Source organism: Oryctolagus cuniculus, chromosome 13, assembly GCF_964237555.1.
Source record: "Oryctolagus cuniculus chromosome 13, mOryCun1.1, whole genome shotgun sequence".
Classification (NCBI taxonomy): Eukaryota; Metazoa; Chordata; class Mammalia; order Lagomorpha; family Leporidae; genus Oryctolagus; species Oryctolagus cuniculus.
This window is the reverse complement of record NC_091444.1, coordinates 27,321,415-27,328,968: the sequence shown is the minus strand read 5'-3', so window position 1 is coordinate 27,328,968 and position 7,554 is coordinate 27,321,415. Positions and strand designations below refer to the sequence as shown.

The 7,554-nt window shown below is 53.0% G+C and overlaps 1 protein-coding gene and 1 long non-coding RNA gene across 4 annotated transcripts in view; one reads left to right on the top strand and one right to left on the bottom strand.

The window, feature by feature from the left end:
• Positions 1–1,449: 1,449 nt before the first annotated feature.
• On the top strand, positions 1,450–7,474 carry LOC103350977 (uncharacterized). Of its 2 annotated transcripts, XR_518811.4 has the most exons (4): positions 1,450–1,578; positions 1,853–1,965; positions 4,838–5,016; positions 7,186–7,474. It is a non-coding gene; the product is annotated as an uncharacterized lncRNA (long non-coding RNA). The 2 variants fall into 2 exon arrangements; XR_011381433.1 differs by lacking the exon at positions 4,838–5,016.
• The window catches only part of FLVCR1 (FLVCR choline and heme transporter 1), a 43,349-nt gene continuing 43,108 nt past the window's right edge, over positions 7,314–7,554 (bottom strand). Inside the window, exon 11 of one of the 2 annotated variants that reach the window (XM_070055288.1) lies at positions 7,314–7,443. The gene's annotated coding sequence lies outside the window, so the exon portion shown is untranslated. The remainder of the gene's footprint in view (positions 7,444–7,554) is intronic. The other variant, XR_011381431.1, reaches the window with a different exon arrangement.

Genomic DNA, 7,554 nt, shown 5'->3' with positions numbered 1-7,554 from the left:
GTGCCTTGGGCCTCCTCACTCTTGGGGTCCTGATTTTCTTATAGGAAGAAGCTGGGTGGAACTAGATCAGGGCCATAAACTCAAAATTCATCAGGGATCAGGCAGACAACAGAAACCAGTGAGGGTGGCTGTGTGGGGACTGTGCAGACTGGAGAGGGCAGCCCCCTTTGGGTGGGCAGCTGCTGGTCAGTTTCAACCAGTTATTGGCCAAATGGCTCAGGTTCTCAGATCTACATTTTCTTAAGACAAATCTGCAAGTCTGGCTCTTTTTGGGAAAGGTTCTGCTTTTTCAAATAATGGCAACAAATTCCATCATGAAACAGTGTGCGGGTCAATTAGGACACATCCATGGGGCCGGTGCTGTGGCACAGCGAGTTAAGCAGCCGCCTGCAGTGCCGGCATCCCATATGAGCACTGGTTCGAGACCCAGCTGCTCCACTTCCTTTAAAATAAATAAATAAATCTTAAAAAAAAAAAGACACATCCATGGGCCATGTTTGTTGTCCATTATTTGGCTTGCCCACTTTGAACTAGGTGATTTTTCTACACTCCTTTCTCCTCCTGCTTCTCCGCGGCCATGATTCTCTGTGTTTGGAGATGTCTGCTCTAAGATCCTGCCTTTAAGAAAATGAGCCCCAGAACGATCCAGAACTATTTTAAGGGACAAGCAAGGCCAAGGGTAGACTTGGCCAGATCATACAACTCTGAGTCTGTTTCCTCTTTTGGAAGTTGGTCCACTAGCACCCACCTCACAGGAGTTCCAAAAAACTACATAAGATGGTGCACAAGGAAGCGATAGCTAAATAACAACCTAGCAGTGTATACAGCCCCTGCTCCATATCAGAGACAGTGTGCGCCTGCTTTCAGCAGGTGCTGTCAATATTGATATTGAGACTATCAATAGCACCTGCACATCTTTTGGTGTCTCCACATTGGTTATTTGAGCCACTTACAAGTAGCTGACTGATGGTTTTGTGGGTTATAACGTGCTTGAAACAGAGAGGACTGGCAAAGCTCTGGAAGCAGCACAGGATGCTCCGTGGGCCCAGGGCCATGGCTGGGAGAGGGAGAAATAGTCAGGAAGGAGTGAGAGCAGCAGTGATTTCGCCCCGGAAGTCAGGAACAAAACAGCCTCATCTGTTCCTGAGGGGCTGGGAGGCTATGAGAGTGTTCGTAAGGACGCCTGGAGTCCCAAGCAATGCCTGAGAGCTGCATGCAAAAGTTCCAGCGGCTCCATCTTCAGCTGGGCCTAATGAGAGTTCACAACTCTCGGCGAGACTCCCCTTGCGGGGCTTTATTTACCGCACTGCTGAATAAGGACCACTTTATCTACTCCTATCATCTTTCACCAACGCCTTCATCAGTGTGTGTTTTTGGCTGCTGGTGGTTTTTTTTTTAAATAAACGAGAGCAGATTATTTGTGTCCCAAGGCCATGACTCAAGTTCGCTGTTTGCCAGCTGCGAGGAAGACAGAGCCCGGTCCTCTGGGGCCAGCCCTGTCTCGGCAGAGCTGGAGGAGGGTCACCAGTGAGGACAAGTGGAAAAGAAGGAAGGAGGCAGAAGCTCTCTTATCTCCAGGTCTGGCTGGGGAGCAGCTCGGCAGGGCAGGAGGATCTGGGGAGGGCTGTAGCTGGAAGAATGAGTGGGTTAACAGCTGGCTGAGGTGGAGGAAGGCAGGCCAAGGGAGGGAGAGGGAGAGCGGAGGGAGGCATCAGGGGAGGAGTGTTGGATACGTCCCCAGAAGCTGAATAAATCAACACCCTGGTTGTAAAGGAAGACAGCACGAGGCAGGGAGGAGGAGCTGAGCGGAGCTGTGTTCACAGCTGAACTGAAACTAAATCCACCCTGGCAGATTAAGGAAGCACCGGAAGGATGTGACCTTGGAAACGAACTTCTGCCAAGGAGCTGGGAGACCCTCAAACTGACTTCTGGCAGGTCTGGCGTTGCCTGACGCTAGCATCCCAGGTGAGTCCTGGCTCTCTGCTTCCAATCCTGCTCCCTGCTAGTGCACCTGGGAAGGCAGCAGAGGATGGCCCAAGTGCTTGGTCTCTACCACCCACTTGGGAGACCCAGATGAAATTCCTGGTTCCTGGCCTCAGCCTGGCACAGCTCCAGCAGATGGAAGATCAATTTCTCTCTCTCTCTTTCTCTCTCTCTCTCTCTCTCTCTATATATATATATATTTAGGATTTATTTATTGGAATAAATAAATAAATCCTAAAAAGAAAAGAAAACCCTACTCTGAACAGGTGATAGTGATGCCTTTTGAACAGAGAAGAGCACTTTACTGCATTGGGGGCTCAGTCCTGCCACCAACCTGCTGGATAACCTCAGGCATGCTCCCTCCCCTCACTGAGGTTTGGTTTGTAAAACACAGGGCTTGGGCTACATCCCGTGCTCTAACCCTGGGATGCACATTAGAATCGCCTGCTAAAAATCCCAGGCTAGAACCGCGGACTCAAGGCGGAAATCTCAAGTTTGAGACTGTCAGGGCAAGGTGGTCTCTAAAGGTCTTAAGCAGGGACATCATTAAGTCTGTAAGGAAAGGAGAGAGTGGACAGCTGGCAGGCTGGGCAGGAGGAGCGGAGCCAGGACCACTGTCCTGACATTCAGTGATCTGAGACCCCATGTGGCTGGGCTCTTGCTGTCAACTTCCAGCTGGCTCTTTCTCAGCCCTAATTCATTCATTCCGCAGATATGTGCTGAGCCCTGAACACGTGCCTGTCACTGTTCTAGATGCCAGTGAAACAACAGTGCTTGTCACACAGTGCTCGATTCTCGGGACACACCTGAAGCCTAAAGAAGGTGCCCGATGCCGAGCGAGGGCAGGGGTGGGAAGGGAAGAAGAAAGTGTGGGAATCCGTCGCTTCACAGTTTCTAGACGGGCACATCTTTCCTCAGACCCCGGAGGTTCCTATGGATCTGTCCTTGGTGTGTTAATCCCATCTTCGTCTCCTCCTTCCTGCTCCTTCAGCTCTGAGGTCTTCAATATCCAGATTCAGCAGACAACCTCAGGGCCAGGCACACCCTGCCCTCCAGGGTGCATCATGTCTTCCTAACTCAAGCTCCTCCCAGCCTAGCACTGGGCCTTGAGTCTTCAGGGAGCATACAGTGTGCGGGCCTGGAATCAAACCCTGCTTGGCCCTTACTAGAGGTTGTCACTGCGGGACCTTCTCTTGGGTGTGGTCTTCTAGGCCTGGGGAGGGGGTGCTTAGTTCCATGCAGCCATTCAGGGGCCAAGGGTGGTGTTATCTGCAAGATGGAGCTCCCAAGGCAATCCAAGGCTTTAGCATCCAAGTGTCTCTGTCTCTGTCTCTCTCTCTCGCTCACACACACACACACACACAGATGGGAGGCTTTTGCGGGTCTGGTGGGGAATGGCAGCCTTCTACCCACCTTCCACTGGCACAAATCAGCCATAAATTGCAGAAGTCCCAGCAAAGGTGCCCTAGGTGGAATGCCAAGGAGGCCCCCGGGTCCTGTCCTGTCCCCATCTCAGGTGTGACTCTCCTGCCTGCAACAGGCAATGGGGCCCCTGCCCATGTGCGGGACTCATTCCCCCATCTCCTTCCTCTCTGACCTTCTCCAGTTACTTCCCTCCTCTTCCTGTTTCTCTCCAATGGCGCCTACCTTCTACAGAGCTCCTGTGGCTGGAGAAAGGTTGATTGTTTGGCTGAGAGGTGTCCTGGTGACTTGGTGACAGGGTATATTGGAGGGGAGGGTGCTGGCAGAGGAGGCTTCGAGGGAGGAGAGCTGGGGTCACCTCCTGTGAGGCGGGGAGGTCACAGTCCCAGCTGCTGGGCTCTGCTGCTGCCTAACCTAGGCACTCGCAAGAAATGCAAATTCTCAGCCCCATTCGAGGCCAGCAGAAATGGCTCAGAAAGGTGAGTAACTTGCCCAAAGTTGCACAGCTAGGAAGAGGCAGGGCGAAGTGGTGCACACAAGGCTGAGTCCCTGGGCGAGACAGGACCCACCCCAGGAGGTACAGATAGGAAAGTGCCTCTCACTGCCACCCTGTGGCCACTGCGTGAATCGCAGTCCAGTCTCCAGTTCCAGGGACCCACGGGCTGAGGGAAGCAGGGCTGCTGAGACCCAGATTAGCAAGCAAGTTCTAGAAGGCACTGTGACGTCCAGGGTCCGTCGTGGGGCTCACACAGGTCTGCTTCATGGAGAACTTTAGCAGTTATTTATATTTGTTTGAAAGAGCGACAGAGATCTCTCATCTGGTGGTTCACTCCTCAAATGCCCACACAGCTGGGACTAGGCCAGGCTGAAGCCGGGAGCTGGGAGAGCCTCTTGCTGTCAGGACCCACCCAGTTCCTCTGTGGGACTTGCATGGCCTTCGTGGGGGGATCAGCGGCTGTGCCTGTCACACCCAGTTGAAGGTCAGCCCTGCCTGGGCGTTCCCTCCTCCACTGCCTCCCTCAGCGTGTGCCCACCCTCAGCGCTCATCTCCCACAATGGGCTGCAGCACATGGCACAGGCCCCTCCTGCAAATCCCTGTCTTTGTTCTCCCCAGGCTAGTTGGTTCCAATCAGGCCTTGCCTGGCTCTACAACCCTAACCCATGGCCTAAAGGACTGTCAGGTGTTTGCTGAATCAATTTTTTAAAATCCTGTAATTAACCTATGGAATGGGAGCCCAGAGGAGACCTTTAATTTTAAGAGCGAATCTAAAGGGAAGAAGAGAAACGGCCTTATCAAACAATTGATTATCCTTATAAATAACAGCCTTATTTATATATTTAGGTATATTTAGAATACTTATTAAATAAATTATTGGTAAATATAACTAAGTAATATGAGTATATTTATGTGCTTACATATTTATGTCCTTAGGAACAGTCAAGGAAGGTGTGGTTGAGGTCATAGCTGACAGCCTGCAAGTGACGGAGTTGGGAAAGGGGTGTCCTGTGTGGCAGGTGACTCCCAGAGCAAAGAAATCAGGACCACAAACATCCTGCCTAGGAAGAAAGAGTGCCAGGGCTGCAGCTTGGGAACTGTCCTTGTTCAGAGTGGTAAATTCCCTGTTCAGTTTCTGGGGCAGGACCTCTTCCCTCCTTGGTATACTTCTCCAAGCCGGGGGAGGGTGGGGGTGGGTGCCACTGACTATGGCACAGTGACAGTCATGGGGCTGCGTGGAGGAGGTGACAGTGATGCCCACACCAGGCAGGAAGCTGTTTTCTCCTCCTCCTTTCCTCCCAGCCAGTCCTTTGCCCTCCTCTCAAATCCACCCTGTTTCCCTTTTCTGAATGTGTCCAGAGGAAAGAGGAGGGGAGAAAGTGAAGCATGTGACAGGGAAGGGGTGGACAGGGGGGTGACAGCCAGGTGGATGCTATCTAGGAATCGGCTGCCCCTCCCCAGGTCCCGGGGTGGCTGTGGCTTGGTTCTCCTGCTCGGTGGCTTCTTGCAGTCTGGACTCAGCTTGGCAGCGCTACTGGGTTCTTTTCCACCAAGGTCACAGTCACATCCAGGGAGCCTGGAGCCACTGGGGTGTCTGAGAAACCAAATCTCTACACTGCTCCTCTCCCCAGGGAGACACAAAGGCCACTCATCTGGGTCAAGGAAAAACAGCCAAGTCAGGCCATGTTTCCAGCCAGGCCAGAGGGAGCATTTCTGGAGCAGCCAGGGGCCAGCTGTGGACAGAGATCAGGCAAAGAGGCCTTGAGTGATGTTGGCTTTCCGGGGACACAGGGGTGGGCTGCACTGGCCCCAGACCAGCCGGAGCAGCTCCTCCTGGGAAGTTGTTAGGCAGCCAAACTCTTGAGCCCCACTGAGGCAGAACTGTGGTGTGGGTGGGGGGCAGCTCTGTTTCCATCAGACCCCTGCAGGTTTGGGGAGCTCTGGGCAAAGGTAGGCCATGCTAGGGAGCCCTCAGTCCCAGCAAGGGCGGTCACAGCAGTCATCCGCCTGCTGCAGTGTGCTGCACAGATGGTCTCCTCTGCTATATGAACATTGTGTCCTTGGGTCCCCAAGAAGCACAGGAGAGGAAGTGCCCAAGGACGTTGTCACTCCCTGAAGGATGCCCCTGCCCCTCCAGGCACAGGAGCAGGGGCATCCTGTGTGCAGCACAGCTGGCTTGGGGGCTAACAACAGGGTCAAAGGCTTCGCCAAACAGGAATCTGTCCCATTTCGTTTCAGGGTAGGCTCCCCACTTCTCAACCATGATTAGCTGGAAGAGGGAGTGGAGAAAGCACGTGGGTCTGTTTGGGAGGTGCCTGGGGAAGAAAGACCCTCACTGTGCCACTGGCCTGGGCTGGGGGCAGCATGGCCGCGCTGGGGCAGGGAGGGGCTTCCAGAGAGGAGGAGCCCCCAGGAAAAGGCACCATGCTCTCGCTGATCTTGCAGAAGTTGTGTCCTGCCCAGCTCTGGCTCCAGCAGATGCCCACATTGGCCATCCAGTGTGGATGCATCACTAGAGATGTCAAAGGCTGCTGGTGGCTGATATTGCATCTCTGCCCCACGCTGTGTGTGTGTGTGTGTGTGTGTGTGTGTGTGTGTGTGTGTGTGTGTGTTTGGGGAAAACCTGACCTACAGGTCAAGTGATATGACAGAAATAACCATCCTCAAAACACAGCTCACACCTCTTCCCAGCCACCCAGTGAAATTTCAGCAGTCTGAAATAGTTCATGAAATGGCCAGTAGAGGGAGATCGTTCCCCATTTGGAGCGTGAAAGTGGGGTGGCCCACACCCCCACCTTTCAGGCATTGAGGCAGTTATGGGTCAAGCTGCTAGTTTTCACTGCTTAAAGAAAAGCCAGATGCACTTGCAGATTAAACAGGACAGTCTAAAACAAGAGTGATTCCAGGGACACACGGAGGTCCGAGCCTCATCCTGTCTTGCACTGGACAACTGCAGCTGTCTGAGCTTTACCCACTCTGCCCAGATCTGTTTAAAATGCAAACACAGGGACAGCTGTTCTGGCTCAGTGGGTTGAGCTGCTACTTGTGACATCCATATCCCACATCAGAGTGCTTGAGATCCAGTCCCACCTCCACGGTCAATGCAGCTTCCTGCTAATGGGCCTGGGAGGCAGCAGACGATGACCCAGGTTACTTGGGTTCCTGCCGTCCAGGTAGGAGGCCTGTATGGAGTTCCCAGCTCCTGGCTTCTGCCTGGACCAGCGCTGGAAGTGAACCAGTGGGTGGAAGAGCTCTGGCTGCCTTTATCTCTCTCTCTATTGCAGGGAGGGAAGGGGAGATAAATACACTTGACGGCACCACGCTGCTGCTTACCTGCACGTCTGGAGATGGGGCAGACACCTTCTTCATTCACTCTGCCAAACTTTCCCCAGCTCCCAAACCTTCCTCCCTTGTTCCTTCAGGGAACGTCCTTGGAAAGCACACGTGGAGGAGACGGCTCTGCTCACTCTGCCGGATGTCTGGTCCGCTTCCTCCCACGTGACTTCCCTTCGCCCTGGCCAGGCTTTGGGGAGAGTCTCTCCCTTTGGAATAAAAATGGAAAAAAAAAAAAAAGTCACTATTCTCATTACATTGTTGTGTTTGGAAGTTATTTTTCATAAAAATGAAAATTTTGTTAAGATGTCATGAAATTT